Source organism: Bos mutus, chromosome 1 (assembly GCF_027580195.1).
Source record: "Bos mutus isolate GX-2022 chromosome 1, NWIPB_WYAK_1.1, whole genome shotgun sequence".
Taxonomy (NCBI): domain Eukaryota; kingdom Metazoa; phylum Chordata; class Mammalia; order Artiodactyla; family Bovidae; genus Bos; species Bos mutus.
Genome location: NC_091617.1, coordinates 148,918,389 through 148,945,479, shown reverse-complemented (window position 1 = coordinate 148,945,479; position 27,091 = coordinate 148,918,389). Strand labels below are relative to the sequence as shown.

The 27,091-nt window shown below is 44.2% G+C and overlaps 1 protein-coding gene across 1 annotated transcript in view; it reads right to left on the bottom strand.

Annotated features, from left to right (window-relative positions):
• The window catches only part of COL6A6 (collagen type VI alpha 6 chain), a 173,729-nt gene extending 149,499 nt beyond the window's left edge, over positions 1-24,230 (bottom strand). Inside the window, exon 1 of the mRNA XM_070377208.1 lies at positions 23,898-24,230. The gene's annotated coding sequence lies outside the window, so the exon portion shown is untranslated. The remainder of the gene's footprint in view (positions 1-23,897) is intronic.
• Positions 24,231-27,091: the final 2,861 nt, after the last annotated feature.

The window sequence follows — 27,091 nt, the reverse complement described above, 5'->3', positions numbered from 1 at the left end:
CATTAGAAAAGACTCTGATGCTGGGAAAGATTGAGGGCAGGAGGAGAAGGGGACAACAGAGGATGAGATGGTTGGATGGCAATACTGCTCAAAGGACATAAATTTAACCAAGCTCAGGAGATGGTGAAGGACAGGAATGCTTGGTATGCTGCAGTCCTTGGGATCACAAAGAGTTGGACACGACAGAGATACTGTGCTTTCATAGTTCGAAAGTTTATAACAGCTCTGTGAAGGAGACTCAACTCTTCCCATTTTATCAATATTAATACTGAAACTCAGGAAGGATGAGTGATTCTCCCAAGACCCATGGTGGCAAACTGCAGTATCTGGACTTGAGTACAATTATCTACTCCTCCTATCAAGGCTGCCCCTGGTTCAGTGCAAGAGGACAAAGTATACACATGTGTGAGACTACAAAAAGACCCTTGGAAAACAGTGTGATGGAGTGTAATGTGCATAAAGGAAAGACAGTCACAGAAGTGGCATCTGGAGGAGGGAGGGTCACCTTTGTTGGAAGTGGGTTTTGAGTCTGATTTTGTGGAAAGTGATAAACTTGTTTAAGAGACCTACATGGGCGGCAGGGCAGCTGTCGTTTAATTGGAGCAATGGTGCCTGCATTTCAAAGTTATTTATACCAGTGTTTCTCAACTGGAGGAGATTTTTTTGTCCCTGGGGACATTTAATCATGTCTAGAGAGATTTTTTGATTTTTGCTGAGGGAGGAGGGGTCTGTGTGTTTAGCATCTAGTGGGCAGCGGGTGGGGATACTTCTAAACATCCTACAAGACTGTCCTGTCCTATCTTAGAGGCTTTAAGTGCTTAGATGAAGTCCCCACATTATGGAGGGTAATCTGCTTTACCCACAGTCTATTGATCTGAATGCTAGTCACTGCTCACCACAATAGCACTGGGGAGTAGTTGCAGCAGAGACAGCAGGACCCACAAAGTCTAACATGTTTAGTGTCTGACTCTCTACAGAAGAACTTCACCAACCTTTGCCATACACCTCTGCTACTCAGAGTGTTGTTCTCAGCTCAACCCCTGCAGAACACCCTCAAAGGCTGCTGGAAATGCAGAATCCCCAGCCCTAGTGAATCAGCCTTCAGTGTAACAAGATCTCCAGGCAATGTGTATGTGCAGCAAGGTTTGAGAAGCCCTGCCCAGTGCCCTCTGACCACTGCCATTCTCTCTGGTCACCTTTTGGTTTTGAGCATCTCCATATATGTGTGTGTGTGTGTGTGTGTGTATTTAATGGAGGATAATTGCTTTACAATGTTGCATTGGTTTCTGCTGTTCAATAACATGAATCAACCATAGTATACATATGTCCCTTCCCTCTTGAACTTCCTGCCTATGTTCCCACCCCATCCCACCCATCTAGCTTGTCACAGAGTACCAGGTAGAGCCCCTTGTGTTATGTAACGACTTCCCGTTAGTTATCTAGTTTACATACGGTAGACTGTATGTTCCATGCTCGTCTCTCCACTCATCCCGCCTTTTCCTTCCCCTACTGTTTCCACAAGTCTGTTCTCTGTGCCCGTGTCTCTACTTCTACTCTGCAAATAGACTCATCAGTAACATTTTTCTAGATTCCATATATATGCATTATTACATAATATTTGTTTTTATCTTTCTGGCTTACTTCACTCTGTATAATAAGCTCTATGTTCATCCACCTCACTACAACTGACTCAAATGGAGGAGTAATATTCCATTGTACATATATGACCACAACCTCTTTATCCATTCATCTGTTGACTGACATCAAGGTTGCTTCCATGTCCTGGTTATTTGTAAATAGTGCTGCCATTGGGGGGTACATGTCTTTTTCAGTTATGGTTTTCTCAGGGTATGTGCCCAGTAGTGGGGTTGTTGGGTCATGTGGTGGTTTCATTCCTGGCTTTTTAAGGAACCTCCAGACTGTTTCCCACAGTTGCTGTTGTTGTTCAGTCTCCCAGTTGTGTCTGACTCTGTGACCCCATGGACTGCAGCAGGCCAGGTCTCCCTGTTCCTCACCATCTCCTGAAGTTTGCCCAAGTTCATGTCCATTGCATTGGTGATGCCATCCAGCCATCTCATCCTCTAATGCCCTCTTCTCCTTCTGCCCTCAATCCTTCCCAGCATTAGGGACTGGGACTCCAGTGAGTCTAGCATTAGGATTCCAGTGAGTTGGCTGTTCACATGGGATGAGCAAAATACTGGAGCTTCAGATTCACATCAGTCCTTCCAATGAATATTCAGGGAATATAATATAATACAGGAAATATTGATTTCCCTTAAGATTGACTGGTTTGTTGTCCAAGGGACTTTCAGGAATTTTCAGTACCATAGCTTGAAGGCATCAATTCTTTGATGCTCTGCCTTCTTTACAGTCCAGCTCTCACAACTGTACATGACCACTGGGACGACCATAGCCTTGACTATATGGACCTTTGTTGGCAGAGTAATGTCTCTGCTTTTCAACACACCTTCTAGGTTTGTCATAGCTTTCCTTCCAAGAAGCAGTTGTCCTGACTTCTCCATAGACACTGCATCAATTTACATTCCCACCAAAAATGCAAGAGGGTTCCCTGCTGACTCAGTGGCAAAAAATCTACCTGCCAAGCAGGAGATGCAGGTTTGATCCCTGGGTCAGGAAGATCCTCTAGAGAAGGAAATGGAAACCCACTCCAGTATTCTTACCTGGGAAATCCCACGGACAGAGGAGCCTGATGGGCTACAGTCTACTGGGCAGCAAAAGAGTTGGAACAACAGTACAAAAAGGCTCCCTTTTCTCCATACTCTTTCCAGCATTTAGTGTTTGTAGATTTTTTGATGCTGGCCATTCTGACTGGTATGAGGTGATACCTCACTGTAGTTTCTCTGACCACTTAAAATTTTATTTATTTAATTTTTGGCTGTGCTGGGTCTTTGTTGTGGCACTCAGGCTTTCTCTAGCAGCGGCAAGCGGGGGCTACTCTGACTGCAGTGAACAGGCTTCTCACTGTGGTGGCTTCTCCTGTTGCAGAGCGTGGGCTCTAGAGCACAGGCTCAGTAATTGCAGCTCATGGGCTCAGTTGCCCTGCAGCACATGGGATCTTCGTGGAGCAGAGATTGAACCCGTGTCCCCTCCTTTGGTGGGCAGATTCTCAGCCAGTGGACCACCAGGGAAATCTGTCTGGCCACTTTTCTGCCCTCTACCCTTCCTTTTGCTAAGTCCTCATCCTCCAGGTCTTTATTGCAATCCTCTTTTCTTAGGGAGGTCCTCTCCTGTCCTCATAAATTAAATCTCCTTTGTGACTTTTCTGCCATGGCACCTTATTACTTTTCTTCATAACACATCACAAATCTGTGTTTAAACCTTCATTTGAGTGTTTATCTGATTCATGTCTGTCCCCCTGCTAGACTGGAAGCTTCACAAGGATGGAGGCTAGGAATCACGGCATGAGAAAGAGCTCAAAAAGGTACAAATCACTCTGGGTGGTGCTTCCAAGAAGTGGCAATGGAAAGAAGAATGTGGGCAATGTTGGAGGCGACCTGGTGGATATAAACCAAAGGAATGTCACTCACCATCTGGTTCAACAAGATTAAGTCATTAGCCACTGTAGTCGCTAATCTACAGTACACTCTGAAAGAAGTTCAAGGATGAAGAATAGGAACAGATATTCTGTGCTTTGGGGAAACAGGCCAAAGAAGACTTTAGAAAATTAGATATATTTTAGGAGAAATTTCTATGAACCCACATCCTTACATCTTCCCATACCTACAAAAGCACTAACTGAAAAATCTTTAACTGAAAAATGTGTTCCTTGTAATTAGCAGTGACCTTCTACTGAGGTGCATTTTGGGTTGCATGTATTCTTTAACCAAAATCACACTACATTGGCCTGTACCTCCCAAGCCTCATATCTTCAAAGCAGTTCCTCAGAGCTACTAAAAAGCTATCTTGCAGGCTATAGTCCTCAGTAAGACACTCAATAAAACTCAACTCAGAGTTTTTAGGTTGTGTGTGTGTTTTCCCAGTCAACATGGAAAATAACAAAACCAATTACTGTGCAGATCAGGAAGGGTACCGTGTAGAAGCTCCTGGGTGAGGCGCAGCTAGGTTAGATCTAATTTCTTCTCTTTGTATTCCAGGGTTAAATATTCGTATTCAATCACACGGCAACACTGAAGTGCTTTGGTAAAGCTCCACAGAGCAGAGAGTAAGGATCCAATTTTACCAGCTGTTCATTAAATGAAAAAAATATATATATATGTACATATACATAAACATATGTACATTTCTGTAATCTCAGGAATTTGATTAGAAAGGCAGAGGTCCAAGGATGTGATCACTGTTTGAGAAAGTTACATTTCAGGCCGCTTTTCCCTTCCAAGTGAACCAAAGAAACTCTTAATTGCATTCTGTTCTTTTTTTCCCTCTTAATCACAACTTGCCTCAACTGACTTTTATTCCAAAACGCCCTTGGGGAGTGAACATTTTTGAATGGCTAACTTCTTGTATGAAGATTAAGCACGCCAGTTGCTCTTGTCTGAAGCTGTAGCATTTTTTTTTTTTTTTAAAACAACTCAAGTCCAGATGGCTTAGGCTGACCTCCTTCTGGTCTGAGGCATAACACTCACCGATAATGAGACAAAAAGATGTAAATGAACTTATTTCCAATAGAGAAACAGACCCACAGACATAAAAAACAAATGTATAGTTGTGAAAGGGGGATAAATTAGGAGGTTGGAATTAACATATACAAAATAAACAACAAAGACCTCCTGTACAGCCCGGGAAACTATACTCAATATTTTGTAATAACCTATAAGGGAAAATAATCTGAAAAGGAAGCTGAGCTGAATCACTTTGCTGTACATCTGAAACTAACACAACACTGTAAATCAACTATACTTCAATAAAATACAATACAAATAAATAAATAAAACAAAACATACTAAGATAAAGTCAATTATTTTTTCCTGCAGAAGAAAACAAGCTCAAAGAAAGAAAGAATGTCACAGACTCAAGTTGCCTCAATAGAGCCTCACAAGGGTTACTAGAACAATGCTGCTGCATTGTGTGGAGTCTCCCATCAGGAGTATTTGAAGTACATTTGGTAACCCCTTCCTCCCTCAAGTAAAAGAATGCAGAGTCTGGAAGGGGCTCCGCTGTACAAGGAAAAGCAGCTTGTATGAAGAAGGTGGAAAAGTAGGTTCTAGTCCAGACTGAGAGACCTTTTAGACCGATCGTTTAACTTCAACTCTCAGAGACTCATTTCCCTCATCTGTAAATTAGGTAGTTTTAATATACTTATTTGGCTTCCCTGGTGGCTCAGATGGTAAAGTGTCTGTCTGCCTGCAATGTGGGAGACCCAGGTTCGATCTCTGAGTTGGGAAGATCCCCTGGAGAAGGAAATGGAAACCCACTCCAGTATCCTTGCCTAGAAAATTCCATGGACGGAGGAGCCTGGTAAGCTACAGTCCGTGGGGTCGGAAAGAGTCAGACACGACTGAGCCACTTCACTTCACGTCAGTATACTTATTTATTCATTCATTTTTAAACGTGAGGCCCTGTGTAGGCAGCAGGTGGGCAGGGGGTAAAGCCAGATGTGGTCTTCATCCTTGTGGACCTTCCAACCCACTGAGAGAGCGACGTTCTCTTGAAAGAACGACACCAATAAGTGTAAAACGGCAGCGGTGTTATGTGCTGAAAAGAAGACGTTTCCCTGAGGCTCCTCAGCCCATCCGTCGGTGAGCCTGCCAACAGGACCTGCAAATCTAACCACTCTTGCCACCTCCTACCCAGATCCACGCCGCCACTGCCTCCTGCCTGGGCTATGACGCTAGCAGGTCTCCGTGTTTTGACTCTTGCCCTTCTTCATACTTTGTTTAGGCGTTAGGCAGGATGATCTTTGGAGACCATACATTTGATCCATATCCCATGTTCAAAATCTCCAATGACTTTCCACGAAGCTTAGATTAAAACCCTGTATTGCATGCATGGGCCACAAGTCTCTAGGACAGAGGGCATGCCCCCTGATCTGATTTCGTCTTTTTTACACTCCCTCTCATTACCCACCTTCAGTCACACTGGCCTCCTTTGCTTTTTCTCACACCCATGTTGTTCCTGTCTGGAAATGTCCCTTCTCCCTCAGGCAATCTTGCTTTGCTCCCAAGTTCACTCAGCTTTCTGCTCAAATGTCAGCTCCTCCTGAGATGCAGGAGATGGCCTTCCTGACCACCCATCCGAAATAACCTCCCATGTCCTTACTGTCACCACTTCCCCATTAAACACCTGTTTTTCCCTAGCATTTAACATGTTTGTTGACTTTATTACTTGTATTCTCCCTGGAGGTAAGACTTGGCCCATCTTGTTTCCCAGCACCTAAAATAAGGCTAACACATAGAAAGACACTCAATAATTATTTGTCAAATTATCATACACTGGGATGACATGTAATAAAGAGAAATGATTAATTCAGAGGTCAGGAAAGGCTCTCTTAAGGGGCTGCTGTTCAAGGTGATATGTGGAGGAATGGTGAGAGTTAACCAGGCCAAAAGGAGTGTGTTAGGGGAGGATGGTTTGTGTCAAGGTCCTGTGGCAGAAAGAACAAAATGGTCATGGAGCCAAAAGAAGTCCAGTATGACTATAAAACAGAGTGAAAGGGAGCATTTGTTGAGGCTGAAAAAGTAGCCAGGCCATGCATGAATCTGCAGGATCTACTATTGATTTTTGCTTTTATCCCAAGATTAGTGGGAGGACATTATATATATTAATTGTGGAGATGGATGGGGGAGAAACAATCACTTTTGTTACAAAACATGTGGGCATGTATGCTAAGTCGCTTCAATTGTGTCTGACTCTTTGTGATCCTATGGACTGTAGCCCACCAGGCTCCTCTGTCCATGGGCATTCTCCAGGCAGAATACTGGAGTGAGTTGCCATGCCCTCCTTCAGGGGCTCTTCCGGACCCAGGGATCGAACCTGCATCTTTTACATCTCCTGCATTGACAGGCAGGTTCTTTACCACTAGCTCCACCTGGGAAGCCCAAAACCTACTTGAAATAATTTGTAAGACCCATTTTTGCTCTGAAATTTTTGGATCCTATGAAAAGTCAAAGAGCAAAATGAGAATGAGCTTTAAAAATATTAAACAAAGTCAATTTCAATGACCAAGATTCAGTCCACTGAAAAGCAAAAGAAAGAGATAAATGAAAACCAAATAACATTGAGTCAGAATTTCCCTTTATCCTGAAAAACCCGACTTATGAATTATTATTTGGATCATGCAGGGATCTAAGTTGAGTGTCAGCATTCGAAGCTTCTAGGCTTTAGAAGCAAACATTTTCTAGAGGACCCAGCAGAATAGACAGGTAGCAGTGGCTCTGACATCATGAATTCAAATACCCCTCAGGCCAGTGTGATTTTAAGAAATTCATGCACTCAGACACTCATCAGTGAAAGGGGGATAATGATAGTACCACTTTTCATATTGAGTTGTTGTGGATGAAATGTGATGATGCATATAACGTGCTTAATAAGTGATAAGGTAACTGACATAGAGTATCCATCAGTTCAGTTCAGTTCAGTCGCTCAGTCGTGTCCGATTCTTTGCGACCCCATGAATTGCAGCATGCCAAGCCTCCCTGTCCATCACCAAGCCCCAGAGTTCACTCAGACTATTTCCATGACATAGAGTATTGGAGATCCACTGTGTGAAAAAAATCTGGAGGCAGCCGTCTCTTTCTACCCGGGTGGTTCTAACCTTGTCACCTATTGCTCCTGGATGAAGCTGGTTGGACAGCTACAGCTCTGCATGCAAGGTACACATCTTTCTCAGCTGGGAGTTACAGACATACAAATATGGAGTCATAGTCTCTTCTTGTTCCTTGGATAGCTGTTGATTGAGACAACAGCAGAACATCCATGACTAATTGCAACTTTCTTCATGAAGAAATGGAAAGAACTAATGGAGCAAGAAATAAATAAAAGAAGAAAAGAGATACATAAAACCTTCAGGCTTTGGGGAGGAAAAAATCATCTATCTAAAGTACTTTGCATCTAGGGATTACATAAATATGGATTTATGAAGTGGGTCTCAAATGTAGACAATGCTGTCAACCATTAATTTACCCATTTTTCTCAGTATAATGATTGTTAATTACAAATGGCTGAAGTGAAGTGAAGTGAAAGTCACTCTGTCGTGTCCGACTCTTTGCAACCCCATGGACTATACAGTCCATGGAATTCTCCATGCAAGAATACTAGAATGGGTAGCTGTTCCCCTTCTCCAGGGGATCTTCCCAACTCGGATTGAACCCAGGTCTCCCGCATTGCAGGCGGATTCTTTACCAGCTGAGCCACCAGGGAAGCCGGTAAATGGCTAAGTGTGCACAAGTTTGGGGGATGTACAGAAATAAAGAGCATTCATAAACTTTGTGTTTCAGGATGGGGTGGGCATCCCAGGCTCAGCAAACTTAAAAACTGGATTGCCAGAAAAATAAACAACCCAATCAAAAAACGGGCCAAAGAAATAAACAGACATTTCTCCAAGAAGACATACAGATGACTAACAAACACAAGAAAATATGCTCAGCATCACTCATTATCAGAGAAATGCAAATCAAAACCACAATGAGGTACCATCTCATGCCAGTCAGAATGGCTGCTATCCAAAAGTCTACAAGCAGTAAATGCTGAAGAGGGTGTGAAGAAAAGGCAGCCCTCTTACACTGTTGGTGGGAATGCAAACTAGTACAGCCACTATGGAGAACAGTGTGGAGATTCCTTAAAAAACTGGAAATAGAACTGCCATATGACCCAGCGATCCCACTGCTCGGCATATACACCAAGGAAACCAGAATTGAAAGAGACACGTGTACCCCAATGTTCATCGCAGCACTGTTTATAATAGCCAGGACATGGAAGCAACCTAGATGTCCATCAGCAGATGAATGGATAAGAAAGCTGTGGTACATATACACAATGGAGTATTACTCAGCCACTAAAAAGAATATATATGAATCAGTTCTAATGAGGTGGATGAAACTGGAGCCTATTATATAAAGTGAAGTAAGCCAGAAAGAAAAACACCAATACAGTATAATAATGCATATATATGGAATTTAGAAAGATGGTAACAATAACTCTGTATGCGAGACAGCAAAAGAGACACAGATTATAGAACAGTCTTTTGGACTCTGTGGGAGAGGGTGAGGGTGGGATGATTTGGGAGAATGGCATTGAAACATGTATATTACCATGTGTGAAACAGATCGCCAGTCCAGGTTCATTGCATGAGGCAGGGTGCTCAGGGCTGGTGCACTGGGATGACCCAGAGGGATGAGATGGGGAGGGAGGTGGAAGGGGGGTTCAGGATCGGGAACACATGAACACCCGTGATGGATTCATGTCAATGTATGGCAAACCAATACCATATTGTAAAGTAATTAGCCTCCAATTAAAATAAATTAATTAATATTAAAAATAAACTGGATTGCCATAGACTTAGGTAGGTGTGCCAAAGCAGTAACTTACCAAATAATATTTAAAAGTCTTTCTTAAAGAACTAAATACAGAGCTACTATAATATTTATAGTTTTCAAATGATAGTTTTCTCCAAACATATTCCAGGAGTGGGATCCTGTAATCTAATGAAAAGTCAAACAACAAACTGACAATGAAATTTTGAAAATATTAATCCAAGTCAATTTCAATGAGTTTCTGTCCTGTAATCCCACTCCTGGGTGTATGTCTGGAGAAAACTATAATTTGAAAAGATATGTGCTCCCCAATGTCCTTGCAGCACAATTTACAATAGCCAAGACATGGAAGCAACCTAATGTCTGTCAACAGCCAAATGGATGAAGAAGATGTGATAGACGTCCCTGATAGCTCAGTTGGTAAAGAATCTACCTGCAACACTGGAGACCCTGGTTCAACTCCTGAGTCAGAAAGATCCCCTGGAGAACCTCTGGAGAAGGGAAAGGCTACCCACTCCAGTATTCTGGCCTGGAGAACTCCATGGACTGTATAGTCCATGGGGTCGCAAAGAGTCAGACACAACTGAGCAACTTTCACTGTCACACAGACACACACACACACATATATATATACAATGGAATATTATTCAGCAATAAAAAGAATGAAATAATGTCATTTGTAGCAACATGGATGAACCTGGAGATAATGATACTAAGTGGAATAAGTCAGGAAGAGAGATAGTTATCACATGCTATCACCTGTATATGTGGAATCTAAGACACAACACAAATGAACATATCTATGAAACAGAAATAAGTTCACAGATGTAGAGAGTAAACATATGGTTAACAAAGGGAAAAGGAGGGGAGGGATAAAGTAAGAGTTGGGGATTAATATACACAAACTACTAAATAAAATTAATGAACAGCAAGGACCTACTGTATAGCAGAGGGAACTAACTCAGTATCTTGTAATAATATATAATGGAACACATGTATACCTGTGGTGGATTCATTTTGATATTTGGCAAAACTAATACAATTATGTAAAGTTTAAAAATAAAATAAAATTAGAGGAAAAAAAAAAGATTCTAAAAAATCTATCTGTATGTATGTATGACTGAATCACTTTGCTGTATACCAAAACTAACACAGCATTATAAATCAACTGTATTTCAAGAAAGTTTTAAATAATTAAAATTAAAAATAAAAGTCTTGAACATGTGCAGATACATAGCTCTTGAAGGTGCTTTATTATCCTAATTTTTACCCAAATTATATATTTAACCACTTTTCCATTACTTAAATATAAAAAGTTTTTTGCCTTAATCATTGCCCAGTGCAAATCTGTTAATTAATTTAGTGCTTGCCTCCACCCAGTTACATCTACAAATGTGAAACTGGGTTTGTAACGATTTTCAGAAATTCCTGGAAGCCCAAGAATGAGAGGCTTAATGGTGTGTTTCAAGAACAATGACAGCAGTCCTGGAGAAGGGGGAAACTGAGGAGGAATTGCAGTGGAGAATAATATTTTAAGGCAAAACTCTTGGAAAAAGCTCCTCAGTTTAGAAACTGGATTCGTGGCATTAACCCAGGAAATGCAGATCTTGAAGCTGGAGGAGAAGGATTATTTGGAAGAAACTGTGTGTGAGGGAATTAGGTACCTTATTTGTTATTATATCACTTTCATTTCCAAGCACACACTTCACCTAGGGTTTGAAAGCAAGATAATTTTAGCTACATGGTACTTTCCTCCTTCTGGCTCCCACCCAAAGCCCATCTATCAGAGCGCCCTTTAAACTTAGGCATCCTGGAACATGGGCTTTACCATCGCAGAATATCACAGGCTCAGGTCAAGCATAATGCTTATCTTGATGAATCTAAAAGAAAAGTCTTCTGTTCAGTCAGTCAGTCAGTTCAGTCACTCAGTCGTGTCCAACTCTTTGCGACCCATGAATCACAGCACACCAGGCCTCCCTGTCCATCACCAACTCCCAGAGTTCACTCAGACTCACGTCCATCGAGTCAGTGATGCCATCCAGCCATCTCATCCTCTGTCGTCCCCTTCTCCTCCTGCCCCCAATCCCTCCCACCATCAGAGTCTTTTCCAATGAGTCAACTCTTCACATGAGGTGGCCAAAGTACTGGAGTTTCAGCTTTAGCATCATTCCTTCCAAAGAAATCCCAGGGCTGATCTCCTTCAGAATGGACTGGTTGGATCTCCTTGCAGTCCAAGGGACTCTCAAGAGTCTTCTTCAACACCACAGTTCAAAAGCATCAATTCTTCAGTGCTCAGCTTTCTTCAGTCCAACTCTCACATCCATACATGACCATTGGAAAAACCATAGCCTTGACTAGACAGATCTTTGTTGGCAAAGTAATGTCTCTGCTTTTCAAGATGCTGTCTAGGTTGGTCATAACTTTTCTTCCAAGGAGTAAGTGTCTTTTAATTTCATGGCTGCAGTCACCATCTGCAGTGATTTCGGAGCCCCCCAAAATAAAGTCTGACACTGTTTCCACTGTTTCCCCATCTATTTCCCAGGAAGTGATGGGACCAGATGCCATGATCTTCATTTTCTGAATGTTGAGCTTTAACCAACTTTTTCACTCTTCTCTTTCACCTTCGTCAAGAGGCTTTTTTAGTTCCTCTTCACTTTCTGCCATAAGGGTGGTGTCATCTGCATATCTGAGGTTATTGATATTTCTCCCAGCAGTCTTGATTCCAGCTTGTGCTTCTTCCAGCCCAGCATTTCTCATGATGTACTCTGCATGGAAGTTAAATGAGCAGGGTGACAATACACAGTCTTGACGTACTCCTTTTCCTATTTGGAACCAGTCTGTTGTTCCATGTCCAGTTTTAACTGTTGCTTCCTGACCTGCATACAAATTTCTCAAGAGGCAGGTCAGGCGGTCTGGTATTTCCATCTCTTTCAGAATTTTCCACAGTTTATTGTGATCCACACAGTCAAAGGCTTTGGCATAGTCAATAAAGCAGAAATAGATGTTTTTCTTGAACTCTCCTGCTTTTTCGATGATCCAGCAGATGTTGGCAATTTGGTCTCTGGTTCCTCTGCCTTTTCTAAAACCAGCTTGAACATCTGGAAGTTCACGGTTCATGTATTGCTGAAGCCTGGCTTGGAGAATTTTGAGCATTACTTTACTAGCGTGTGAGATGAGTGCAATTGTGCGGTAGTTCAGTACCAACTAACAAAATCCTCTCAACCTCTGTGTTTGGATAGGATTTATACTTTAGATGTGAAAATGAAAATTCAGAGAGGTTGTGTGACTTGCCCTTTGTAATCAGCTAGTAAGGAAGCCCCGATTTCAGTTCATTTATTCTACAGTGGATATTTATTATCTAAGAAGTGGTTAGTACTGAAGATAACCTGGTGAACATGGAAGACACAGCAATCACAGTTCAGGGGGAATGGTGGGAACTCAGGGTACAGTAGGGACTCAGGGAAGGGTATCTTACCTACTGGGCAGGACTCAGTAACACTTTCCCAAGGAATGGGTGTGTTAGCTGAGCCTAAAGGGAGAGAAGGGGTAAGCCAGATTTAAGTCCAGAGAGTACTGTTCTAGGTCGAGGAAATTCCAAATGTTAATGGCAGGAGGTGAGAGAGCAATGTCTCCTGAAGGATTGGCCGTGGTGGCAAAGAAATAGGCAGGAGACAGGAAGAGGTGAATAAAGGTTGGATAGTGGGGGATTTTCAACCATGACAAGGATTTTAAATTTAAAATCCAAAGGCAATGGAGGATTTTAGGCAGAAAAAAAGTAAGAGCAGGCAGTTTTAGGGAACTCACTTGAAGCTGAAATATGGAAAATGCTAGGAGAAAGATCAGAGCAGGGAGGTGGTCAAGGAGGCAATTGTGGTCTGGGTGAAAAAGAAAATGGTGTTAGGGGACCAAGAGCAGAGATGACAGGGAGGATGGAGAGGGGTTTGCCGAAATCAATGGGAAACAAATGGCAGGATGTAGAGACCGATCAGATAGGACTGAGGAAGACTCGGAAGAAGAACAGGGCTTTTAGGCTGTTTTGGTGGAAGATGTTTGGACAGTTAGATGTCTGGGTCTGAGTTCCGTGGAGAGGTCTGGCTTGGGGTTAGAGGTGGATTAGTAAGTAACTGGGAAATGTGATGGTAAGTTTCATGCGTCAGTTTGACTGAGCTAAGAGATGCTAAGGGCTTCCCAGTTGCCCCTAGTGGTAAAGAGCACACCCACCAATGCAGAAGACATAAGTGATGCGGGTTCAATCCCTGGGTCAGGAAAATCACCTGGAAGAGGGCATAGCAACTCACTCCAGTAGTCTTGCCTGGAGAATCCCACAGGCAGAGGAGCTTGGCTACAGTCCATAGGGTTGCAAAGGGTTGGACACGACTGAAGCGACTACGTGTGCAAGAGATGATGAAACATTACTTCTGGATTTGCCTGTGAGGGTGTTTCCTGTAGAGATTAGTATTTGAATTGACAGAATGAATAAAGAAGATAACCTTCACCAAGGCAAGTGGGCATCACCCAATCCACTGATGGCCTGATTAGAACACAAAGTCAGAGGGAGGGTGAATCTGCTCTCCTTCTTGAGCCAGAAAGTCCATTTACTTCTGCTGCTGGATACCAGAGCTCTTGATTCTCAGGCCTTCAGACTCAGACTGATGACACCACTGACTTTCCTGGGCCTCGGCTTGTAAATGGACTTTTCAGCCCCCATAATCATGTGAGTCAATTCCTATCAATATCCACTTCTACCTATCTCCATATCTCCTATGAGAGACCACTACCACAGGAAAGAAATGGTGACCAAAGCTGTGAGCAGGTAGGAACATCCACCAGAAATATTAAGACACTGGTCCCATTCTGCGGAGCATGGGTTTGAGCCACTTCTCATAACCCCTGGAAGATGCTATGTCTCTAAAGATGGGATCACACTGAGCCTTTGCTGATATCTCCCTCCACAGGCTCCTGACACTGTTCTCAGAGAGCTTATGGGAATTCAGGATCAGGTCACAACCAACAAGCCAACTGACCCAGATACAATTGAAATAGCACTAGCTGGGGACAAAATTCTGTTCAAAATCCTGTGGAAAGCAAGAATTCCATTCTTGATTCATGTGGGGAGAGAAAAAATTAGCAAAGATGATGTGTTCAGGCCCTCTGAACCCACATTTTGTAAATATGACTATGTAACGGCTGAGAGCCTTTGTAGGGCTGCACAGGAGCATCACGAGGTACTTGCTTGGTCACGGGTTGTGTGTGGCGATGCTGTGCTTTGTTACATCTGCTGCTATGGCTGCTGTACCAGCCAGAGGAGAACAACTGTGTCTGAAGTTCCTCCTCTCATTTTCTTCCAGCCTCTTAGCTTGCACCTTGCCTACCATGGGTTCAGTTGAATAGCACACAACCATGAGGAACAGTGAGAACAATTGGCACAGTGAGCAGGGTCAGCGATACAATGGGCATAGTCAGCAGGACACACAGAAGGTAGAAGAGTCTAAGACTCTGCTGGATGGCAGAAGCCAGTGGCTGCCATACAGCATGTGGTACCTGGTGGCCAGGGTCTTTTTGGTGTGGGCCCTGGTTGAAGACTGGGAGGTGGTGGACTGGTCACCAAACAGCCTTGAGAAGGTGTTACAGGGGGTGAATTCCCATTTGCTGGACAGAGTGGCATATTGCCACTGGAACCAGGGGGTGGGTGTTCCAGATTGCCTTGATGGTGAATATGGACAGTGAGCTCTGTGACGCTGCACAAGGGCACACGTTGCAGAGACAGGAGGAAGGCTAGAGCATTGCACATGCATGCTGGAGCAAGAGGCATGTGGCTTTGAGGAGCCCAGTGCCTTGGACTATGGGGTAATGAGGGATGATGACAAGGAGCACTGTGAGACCACCAGTCCCCACTTGGCAGTGAGGACTGTCACATACCAAAAAGTGAAGCATGAGCAGCCAATGGTTCAAGGAGGGCATCCCCAAGGGGCCCCCATTGTGACTGAGTTCATGACATATTGACCATATACTCAGGCGGAGTTGGTTGACCGGGGTAGGCAATTTTGGTGAAAGCAAGGGGAGCCATGGCATCTTGGCTTTTGTGACTCTGGGACACAGGAGTAGGCCCAGAGCTTGGGGGTGGTTTGTGGGTCCTTACTGAGAAGGAACAGCATGTGAGATGCCATTTTGAAAGTGTGAAGACCCCAGAGGGGGCCCGAGGTGGCGGGGGCCCCAGCTGGGTTATGCAGATGAAAATATGGACTGATTTGTGCAAAGGTATACTATAAAGGCTATGTCTTATGCAGACATAGGACTTCCCTGGTGGCTCAGATGGTAAAGCACCTGTCTACAATGCGGGAGACCTGGGTTCGAGCCCTGGGTCAGGAAGATACCCTGGAGAAGGAAATGGCAATCCACTCCAGTACTATTGCCTGGAAAATCCCATAGACAGAGGAGCCCGGTAGGTTACAGTCCATGGGGTCGCAAAGAGGCGGACACGACTGAGCCACTTCACTTTCTCTTTCACTTTCTTATGCAGAACATTGTACTGTAGAGGCTGTGTCCTAAGATGGAGATTTAGAATAGTATACTGAGAAGGCTGTGTCCTATGTAGAACAGTGTACTGTGAAGACTGAGTCCTATGATATAGACAGTGTACTGTGAAGGCTGTGTGCAATATAGAACAGTGTACTGTGAAGGCTGCATCCTATGTAGAACAGTGTACCATGAAGGCTGTGTCCAATGTAGAACAGTGTACCATGAAGGCTGTGTCCTATGTAGAGAGTGTACCATGAAGGCCGTGTCCTATGTAGAGAGTGTACCGTGAAGGCTGTGTCCTATGTAGACAGTGTACCGTGAAGGCCATGTCCTATGTAGAACAGTGTACCATGAAGGCTGTGTCCAATGTAGAACAGTGTACCATGAAGGCTGTGTCCAATGTAGAACAGTGTACCATGAAGGCTGTGTCCTATGTAGAACAGTGTACCATGAAGGCTGTGTCCTATGTAGAACAGTGTACTGTGAAGGCTGTGTCCAATGTAGAACAGTGTACTGTGAAGGCTGTGTCCTATGTAGACAGTGTACCGTGAAGGCTGTGTCTTATGTAGACAGTGTACCGTGAAGGCTGTGTCTTATGTAGACAGTGTACCGTGAAGGCTGTGTCCAATGTAGACAGTGTACCGTGTGGCTGTGTCCAAAGGCTGTGTCCAATGTAGAACAGTGTACCATGAAGGCTGTGTCCAATGTAGAACAGTGTACCATGAAGGCTGTGTCCTATGTAGAACAGTGTACCATGAAGGCTGTGTCCAATGTAGAACAGTGTACTGTGAAGGCTGTGTCCTATGTAGACAGTGTACCGTGAAGGCTGTGTCTTATGTAGACAGTGTACCATGAAGTGTACCATGAAGGCTGTGTCCAATGTAGAACAGTGTACCATGAAGGCTGTGTCCTATGATGTAGACAGTGTACCGTGAAGGCTGTGTCTTATGGAGACAGTGTACCATACTGTGAAGGCTGCATCCTGTGGTGTCTTAGACTGTGTACTGTGAAGGCTGTACCATGAAGGTGTGAAGGCTGTGTCCTATGATGTAGACAGTGTACCATGTGAAGGCTGTGTCCCGTGACAGTGCTGTGTCTTATGTAGACAGTGTACCATGAAGGCTGTGTCCAATGAAGGCTGTGTCCAATGTAGAACAGTGTACCATGAAGGCTGTGTCCAATGTAGAACAGTGTACCATGAAGTCTGTGTCCAATGTGTCCAGTGTAGAACAGTGTACCAATGTGTGTCCTATGAACAGTGTACCATGAAGGCTGTGTGTCCAATGTGTAGACAGTGTACTGTACTGAAGGCTGTGTCTTATGTAGACAGTGTGTACCATGAAGGCTGTGTCTTATGTAGACAGTGTACCGTGAAGGCTGTGTCTTATGTAGACAGTGTGTGAAGGCTCCTGTGTAATGTAGAACAGTGTACCATGAAGGCTGTGTCCAGTGTGTAGAACAGTGTACCATGAAGGCTGTGTCCTATGTGAAGGCTGTGTCCTAGACAGTGTACCGTGAAGGCTGTGTCTTATGTAGACAGTGTACCGTGAAGGCTGTGTCCAATGTAGAACAGTGTACCATGAAGGCTGTGTCCAATGTAGAACAGTGTACCGTGAAGGCTGTGTCCTATGTAGACAGTGTACCGTGAAGGCTGTGTCTTATGTAGACAGTGTACCATGAAGGCTGTGTCCAATGTAGAACAGTGTACCATGAAGGCTGTGTCCTATGATGTAGACAGTGTACCGTGAAGGCTGTGTCTTATGGAGACAGTACTGTGAAGGCTGCATCCTGTGGAGACTGTACCATGAAGGCTGTGTCCTATGATGTAGACAGTGTACCATGAAGGCTGTGTCTTATGGAGACAGTACTGTGAAGGCTGTGTCCAGTGTAGAACAGTGTACCATGAAGGCTGTGTCCTATGATGTAGACAGTGTACTGTGAAGGTTGTGTCCTATGTAGACAGTGTACCGTGAAAGCTGTGTCTTATGGAGACAGTACCGTGAAGGCTGCGTCCGATGGAGACAGTGTACCATGAAGGCTGTGTCCTATGATGTAGACAGTGTACCGTGAAGGTTGTGTCTTATGGAGACAGTACCGTGAAGGCTGCATCCTATGGAGACAGTGTACCATGAAGGCTGTGTCCTATGATGTAGACAGTGTACCGTGAAGGCTGTGTCTTATGGAGACAGTGCTGTGAAGGCTGTGTCCTATGTAGACAGTGTACCATGAAGGCTGTGTCCTATGTAGACAGTGTACCGTGAAGGCTGTGTCCTAGGTAGACAGTGTACTGTGAAGGCTGTGTCCTATGATGTAGACAGTGTACTGTGAAGGCTATGTCCTATGGAGAACAGTGTACCGTGAAGGCTGTGTCTTATGGAGACAGTGTACTGTGAAGGCTGTGTCCTATGTAGACAGTGTACCGCGAAGGCTGCGTCCTGTGTAGACAGTGTACTGTGAAGGCTGGGTCCTATGGAGAACAGTGTACCATGAAGGCTGTGTCCTGTGTAGAACAGTGTACTGTGAGGGCTGTGTCCTATGATGTAGACAGTGTATTGTGAAGGCTGTGTCCTCAGATTTAGAAAATTGATCATATGGATGAGCTGTGAATGCCGTAAAAATAAAAATCCCCAGCTTGAAGGGGTGGGCCTGGCATGTGTGGTTCCATAGTAATAAAATTCCGCAGGAGTGCAGTTGCCTCTGCAGAGGCTTTCCTGCACTCTCCTAAGGACAGCCAGTGGACTGGACTTGGCCATGGCAGACAAAGACGCTCCACATGCAGTGGGTGGCTCTTCTAACCCCGTGAGGGCAAGGACTGCAACATGCGTTCCTTGCGATGCCTGGCATTGAGTTTCGCTATGTGTTGGGGATATAACTGTTCGCTGTTGTAGCCTCTACTGCTGTTGCGGAATGTGTGCTCAACTGGCGGCATTGTGTGCTAGGAGGATGCTACAGAGGGCAGAACCTACATAATCTGTGGGACAGGAGACCCTGAAGGGGCAGAGTGTGGGGAGAGAGAAAATTAGCCAAGACGTCATGTTCAGGCTCTCAGTCATGCCTTATAAATAATGACTGTGAAACAGCTGAGATCATTTAAAGCACCGTGCATGCATGTCACAGGCAGATTCTTTACCTGTGAATAAAGAATCCGCCTGCAAGGCAGGAGACCCAGCTTGATCCCTGGGTTGGGAATATCCCCTGCAGCAGGGAATGGCAACCCACTCCAGTATTTTGCCTGGAGAATTCTATAGACAGAGGAGCCTGGCGGGCTACAGTCCATGGGGTTGCAGAGTCGGACACGACTAAGCAACTTTCACTTCACTTCATGCATGCCACATGGTACTCGCTTGGACACAGGTTGTGTGTGGGGATGTTGTGTTACATATGCTGCTATGGCTGCTGCACAAGCCAGAAGAGAATAAATGCATCTGCAGTTCCCATGGCTCCTAGAAAAATGCTAAGAAAACTTCCAGCCTCTCAGCTCGCATCTTGCCTACCATGGGTTCAGCAAATAGTGTACATGGTGAGAAACAGCAAGACAGCTAGCATCACAAGCAGGACAAAGAGCAATACAATTCACTTTTTGGCTAGGATACAATCTACAGAATACTTAGGGCTAAAACACTGCCTTTACTGAAACCTTGAACAAGCATGTGGTAGGTTGGGTTCCCTCAAGGCAGAGTCTAGACAAGAATTTGTGCAATAAGTTTATTGAGGAGAGGATCCCTCCAATCACTAGTAGAGGGGCAGGGAGGTGAGACAGGGAGCCAGGTAGAACTGTGAATGAGCAAGTGGGTTAGTGTTCTGGGAAGCTGGAGCTCATCCCCTTGGGCACCTCAGGAAGAACATAAAGATCAGACCTCAAGAGTGGCCTCCCCCAAGGTGTGAGAAGCCAGAGGATACTTATTCACCAGCTTTCATCAGTTACTGGGTAAGGGGTTGCTCCCAGAGTATTAACTTCCAGGCCCCTCTAGCCTGCTCTGCATGAGTCAACCATGCTCCCAAGGCCAGAGAAAACCCTCAAGGCCTCCAGGGGGGCTTGACATAAGAAGCCTGCAGCAAAACGCCGAATGCAGAAGGGGCATGCACAAGGCTCTGATATCCTCTGCCAGCCAGTGGAGAAGAGAAAAGCCTGGGCATCAGGGAAATCTACTACAACACAAAATGCCATCTGCCCAAAGACATGCATACATAAATGGGATTGATCATAGTGTTATCCACACCTACTGACTTATGGTGAGGTGGGGTACTGAAAGATAGCACATGGGCCATTTGATACACTCTGGTATTTTTTTCCCCCACCAAACAAACATCGCCAAATATGACTCTGACTCGCCCAGAATCTTCAAAGTTCTATTGTATTTGGACTCATGCAATGGAGAATTTCAGTCATAATATCTTGCCAGACATTCATCAAGTTGTTTTTAAAGGACTCAATAAGTGATTAGCTTATGGGTTTTCAAGCCAACACAAATGCCTTTGCCAACTAACTCTGGCAAAATCTTTCCCCTCTAAAGTTTAGGATACAGTACTTAAAGCATTGCAAAAACATGTTTGAGTCAAATCAATACCTCATCCTTAACTATAAATGGCTAAAAGAATGGTTAAATGTATATTTATTATCTCTTTGTGACTTAAGGGGAATGCTAAGGCTTGAGACAGAGTTGGTTTGGATGCTTTATTTTTCTTGCCTCCTCTTCATCTTTTTAGCATTTGGGGGAAAACTTTCTTTTCATGGCAAAATTAAATCAGCAAATTTCCTGAGGTTTGCTATTTGGAATCATAAAAAGTGTTAGTTTTTAAGGTTATCTCAGTCAATCAAGATGACTCATAAAGGTAAGATTTAGAATCTTCTTCCCGATTCTTTTGTCTGGATTTTCTAAGTACAACTGCTCCAGATTTACATGAAAAGGGTACTTCAGCCAGACTCTTTCACTAAAATTGCAAAGTGACTTAAAATTAGTCATTGATTTATCAAATATTTCTTGAGTACCGACTAAGTGCCAGGTACCGTGGGAAACATAAGGGTTACAAGAGCCACAGGAGACCTTTCCTTCTGTGCATTGCTTATGTTAGCCAAACAGTATCCATTTTTTCTCATGGTATCTTCATCCAAATTTCCCTGTCAGCACCCTGGGGTCACCCCAAGAAAAGACAAGTTTGGAAGGAGGACGAGGAATCTGGATAAGGAGCAAGACCAAATCTTTCTAACTATTATTTCTTCATTGAAAAAAGTTTGGCCTTGACTGTTCTGTAAAGCATCCTGTACACTTTCTAAGTTTTCCTTTCCCTTGAAGAACTGAAGGTTGCTTTATAGGCCTTCAATTTAAAATTCTGAAAATGTAAACTTAATACCTTTCTGCTGAAAGTAGAAAGATATTTTTGTTACCACAAAACCATTATCCAAAGACACTAAAACAGTGGGTGCATTTTTCAAAGTCTTCGACCTGCAGGCACCACTGGGCTTTTCTAGAAAATTTCCTCTAACTTGTAAAGCAGAAGAGGCAAAGAGACACGGAACGAATCAGAACAGCCACAACTCCCAAACAGCTCTTTCGGGATGGCAGCATGCCTGAGTGACTGGTCTTTCCTTAAATGATCTCCACCAACGGGAACACTTCCAGGTGGAAAAGGGAGATTACAACGTTGGGTGAGCTATGCATGTCTATGAATCATGTTACAATCATCTTACACTCCATGGCAACAAGGTATTTCAGTGAGCTCAAAATATGGACTAAAATTGGGCTCAATGATAAATGAATTATTGGGAACACTCCTAGGGGCCTTGACCCTTAAGAATTCCCACTACCATCACCATCACCCTCATTTATTGATCATGTGTACCTGGCATTTTATAAGAATCTTTTTTTTCTTTCCTCACACATCCCTGTGAGGTACGTAGGTATCATGCTCCCTGTGACGGGTGAGAAAAGACTCAGAGAGATTAAGCGGCTGTCCAAGCTCTTCTATGGACTTCCCTGGTGGCTCAGCTGGTAAAGAATCCACCTGCAATGTGGGAGACCTGGGTTCAATCCCTGGTTGGGAAGATCCCCTGGAGAAGGGAAAGGCTACTCACTCCAGTATTTTGGCCTGGAAAATTCCATGGACTGTATAGTCCATGGGGTTGCAAGAGTTAGACACACGACTGAACGACTTTCACTTCACTTCAAGCTCTTCTATAATTTGAATCTGGATTCTTTTCATAACAAAGCTTATCCACTTCCTACTTTAAACAGCAAAGACAAGAAACAACAAAAAGGTCAGGACAAGAGAAAAAAAGGTTTTGTCCAACTTTTGATCACCCTGAAGAAGTCTTATATTCATGACATTTATAAAAGAAGCATAGAACAATCTGATCTTCATACTTATTTCTTGGGACTGTAAGAATGAGTGATTTTTGGTTACAAATACACCCTCATTAGTTGGGATCACTTTTATTTATTTGTAGATTGTATACCTGGCAATGGTATATTCTTGAGAAATTTCAGGGACAGTAGATATTTACTGTCAAAGAAGGTATTTTCAGTCATTTTTAATACTATTGTATTAGCAGGACTACATAGAATACCATGTATATCGATGCATAATGCACCAACTTTTATCCACAGTGCTTATAATCTGACTTTTGTTTAGTGTCTTAATTAGTTGCTCTTGGCACTGTCCATGTAAATAGATTTAAAAAAATTCTTTCTTGATAAACATTCCAAATATCCAAACTTTCTTGCAATTTGGACTATCTGAAGGGATGTGAAAAGTGCAAGTTGCAAGTATATTTAACAAAGGTCTTTTCTGAGAATTGTTTCACAAGAAAATTTAGTAAAAGTAGATGGTTTTTCTTGATACAGAAAAGGTTAAAGATGATTCTTCAAGGATTCGTCACCTAAAGTCTTTTATGTACACCATAAAATTTGATTTCACATGATACAGCGGCCTTTTGGACAGTTTTCTAATCCAGCCTTTTGAGTAGAAGATAAGCTTCCCTTTCAGGTTTCCTTTGCACTTCTAATATTTTGGAATAAAATGTGGAAGGAGAGAGAAAGCTGATAACTTCCTTTATAAAGGAAAACTTTTAAGGCCACCTATGTATTACACAATGCCATACTGGAAAGTTTTATCTTAAAATAGTACTCATCAAATAGATCCTTCTTTTAAAAAAGCAATATGACTGCAGATTTGGTTAACTGCAGAAATTCTTAATGAAAGACTTGTAATAGCCTTCCTGTCTTAAGCCTCATGATTTTTACAGACACCTCAGCTATTGCTAATCGACATTACCATCCTAGTCCCCTATGGAAACTTTTCCTCCAACTGACAAAGGCCACCTCTAATATCTCTATAGAGTAGACTTCTAAAAAGAGAAATGAGAAATCTTTATCACAAAGGACACAGAAGAAAATAAATCACTTCCTAGAGCCAATATTTTTCCTCTTCCCGCCTGCCTGCCCCTACCCGCTCCCCGCTGACATCATTTGCACAGTTGACGCTGAGCCAGTAAGCTGGGGTTCCACTCATTGTAGAATGTTACTGGGCATTCATAAAAGGGCGGATTTTTTCCCCCGTCTTCTCTCCTCCCTTCAGTCAACAATAAAACTTCAACCAACTTTAATGAATGTGGGTGACTGCAGGAGCAAACGTACAGGCAGGGTCTGAACGGGCTTAGAAGGGACTTTTCTTGACCCCGGCTGGTTATAACCTCATTCATTCATTTCCCGTGCCGTCCCGGGTATCTGCCACACTCCAGACCCTGTGCTGGGCGTGGGGACACTGTTAGTGGAGCAGTCGTGCGGTGGGGGACAGGGAGCCGGGTGCAGAGAGCGACCCGAGTGTGCTGTGCGCGCTCCAAGGGGAGGATGCGAGAAAAAGTCGCAATGAAGGGCAGCGAACGCTGCCTGGAGAAGGTGGAAACAGAAGAAGCGGGTTTGAGCTTCTTACCTTCGTTTCTTTACCGGGGTCCTCACGTAGCCCCTTGCATCCGGCGCGTCCCTTCCATGCAACCACTGACCACTTGCCAACCTAGTTTTGGCTCTGGTCGGTCCAGCTAACCGCGGTTCCAGCACTTACTTCGGGGAAACGTCCTCGCGGTCCCCGGCCCTTCCCGAGTCCGGGCAGATCTCCTTGCAGCGCGCGAAGCAGAGCGCAAGGCACCGGCGGGAGCGCAGTGCCCAGTGCCCCCCGCCCGGGAGACCCGCGGTGACCGGGGAGACCCTGGCAGGGACGGAAGCGGCGCGGGCAGCCTCTGGCCTCCCGGTGTCCCACAGGCGGGCGTTAGCTCCCAACCCCTCTTCGCTGCTATATAAACGCTTCTCCCCGCCCCGAGCCGACCCTTCCCCGCCCCGGCGGCCCCGGCCCAGCGCGCGTCCCCGAGGAAGGGGCCGCAGCCGCAGGGAGGGGATGGAAGCCGTTGAGGGGTTCCTGGGGCTGCCACTGCCCCGCCGACCCCTTCCCTACGTGGAACCTCTACCCCGGGCTGCAGACCCGGGAGGAAGCTGAGGTCGGAGAAGTTGGGGTGTTGGAGGTGCGCTCCTTCTTTGCGCCTGCCAGATGCGCAGGGTGGTGGGAACTGCTCCAACTTGCCTGCGAAGGGAGACTAGACCCTGCGCGCTCCATGGTGGAGGTCAAGTGCCCTCGGAGGTCCCCACTTGGAATTCAGGGTCCAAAGCAGAGTATTTCTGACTCTCTCATCCACTGACTGTCCATTCATTTGTCTATCCATGCATTCATTTTATAAACATCTGAGCACCTAGTAATTGCTACTATTAGGCGCTTGGGATGCAAAACCAAGTCGAGCTCTCCGTTCTCAGTCTCACTGGGGGACAAGCGGAAACAGGAACCGGGGTGGTAATTGCTGGTGGGGTAAGTGAGGCCAGGAGAACACAGAAGAAGGGATCCTAATTCAAGTCTTGCAGGGCCAAAAGACTCTTCCCAAAGGAAATGAAGCTCCAACTGAAGTCTAAAGAGTGAGATAGGCATGAAAGCAGGTGTAGGGAAAGAAATTAGCTAAGATGTCGTGGTCAGGCTCTCTTTGCCAATTGGCCTCTCTGCTCTTGCTCCACGTTTTGTGAATAATGATTATGCAACAGCTGAGGTCACATATAGCATTGTGCATGCACCTTCCCCTGGAAAAGCCCTGGAGGGTTGTGTGTGGTTATGTTGTATTATATTATATCTGCAGCTACTGGCTGTTGCCCCAGCCAGGAGAGGATAAATGCATCTGCAGTTGCTAGGGCTCCTTGTGTTTTCTTCCAGCCTTTTAGTTCACACCTGCCTACCATGGGTTCAATGAGCAGTGCGCACAGTGAGATGCAATGAGAGAATTGGCACTGTGAGCAGGATCAGTGATACAACAGGGAAAAGAGAGTCCCAGACAAAGGAAACAACAGCAGCAAAGACTGGGAAGACAGAGTTCTGTTTCCACTGTCCCTCTACCTGGTAACTAAGAGTGTTTTAAAATTTTGACTATTTAATGTTATACTAAGTGAATAAAAATTTTAAATCTAAAGAAAGACAAATTTGGAAGTGGTAGAATTGGAATTGAACACAGGCAGTCTAGCCTAGGGGGTGCTTGTATAGCATGGAGTGTCAGCTTGACATGTTGATGAGTTCAAAGCAGAGATGGTTCCCATAGAACAAGGATTCCTCTGGAGTCTGGGGTATAACTTCAAGACTCAGACCATCACCAACTGTAATTTTGGCCAGGTCATTAATTTTAGTTTGTTCCCCCATGGAATGCAAATAAAGACACTTACTCATGCCCCTCAATGGCACCCCACTCCAGTGTTCTTGCCTGGAGAATCCCAGGGATGGGGGAGCCTGGTGCGCTGCAGTCTATGGGGTTGCACAGAGTCGGACACGACTGAAGTGATTCAGCAGCATGCCCCTCACTGAATGTTCATGTTCTCGTTCACAGGCTTGGCAGAGCCAGGATAGGTGACTACAGAATGGAGACTCTTCTGTGGGTCCCGTGGCTTTGGTGCAAAGGAGACTGAGATAACATTGGAACACACACATAAACATTGGAACATTCAAGTTATTGTTGTTTTTACCTAAAATGACTAAAATTAATTCAGCTTTTCATATTCTCCTAGACCATTAATATTATTAAAATACACTTCAAAACTCAAGTATACGTTCCTTATTTGAGGATCATTATTGAAAGAGGCAGATGTAATTCCTGCTAGCAGGGTTTCTAGCCAATAGCCAACTCACCGAAGTTGTGAAAGTGTACCACACATACAAACAATGCCTGTTTTATTATAGCACCATAGGAAATACCGGTCTGATAGAATGGCTTCTGCAGTTCAGAAACCTCTGACTCATGATCTAGCCAGAACCAATGATCATGTCAGATCAATAATGTGAAGACTCAATAGCATTGCCTTGACAACAAGTCAAGTCCCCTCAACATATTGTTTTGGGATCTCTCAAAATACTCTGTTTTATGGATCTTTTGATGCCCAAACCAATTTTACAACTGGATCAAACTTTGACCAGCACCCAAAGAATAATGCTTCTTTTCACTTAAACTAGAGCAAAAATGCAGAGAAGGAAGAAAGATCTTGTAAATGCAGGTGGTTGCCTAAAATGACCCCAATCTTCCCATTGTGCAACCCTTAATTTCTGAACCAGAGAAATAATGACCAACTGGCCAGTTCTGTTTGCTGTATTTCCAGAGCTTTTTGAGGAACATCTGTAACTTCCAAGGAAGTATGGGTAGCACATGTGCTTGAATGGGTTTGATGAGGGCTATAACAGCCTCATCAAACTGGTCATGAATTTCATTAGAAAACATGGATGACTCTTAACCTAATCCATACTTATAGGTGCTCTACCATAACAGCGATGGGATTCTGGGAGCCTTGTACATTCATAGTTCAGCCTTTGGGAGAATCAATGTCTTTTCCATCAGCTTGGGAATATCCAGGTTTACTTTTCTCACAAATCCAGGACTCAATCCAGGTGGACCTTCACAGCTTAAACCCTTAAGCTACTAAAGTTATCTTCTATTGGACCTTCCGAAGTCAGGCCATCTCCTTACCCACTCCATCCCACCTGATTCATGCCAATTTATCTTTCATTCTTCTGACAGAGGGATCTTTCTAGACCACACATCTTTTCAATCACTCTGC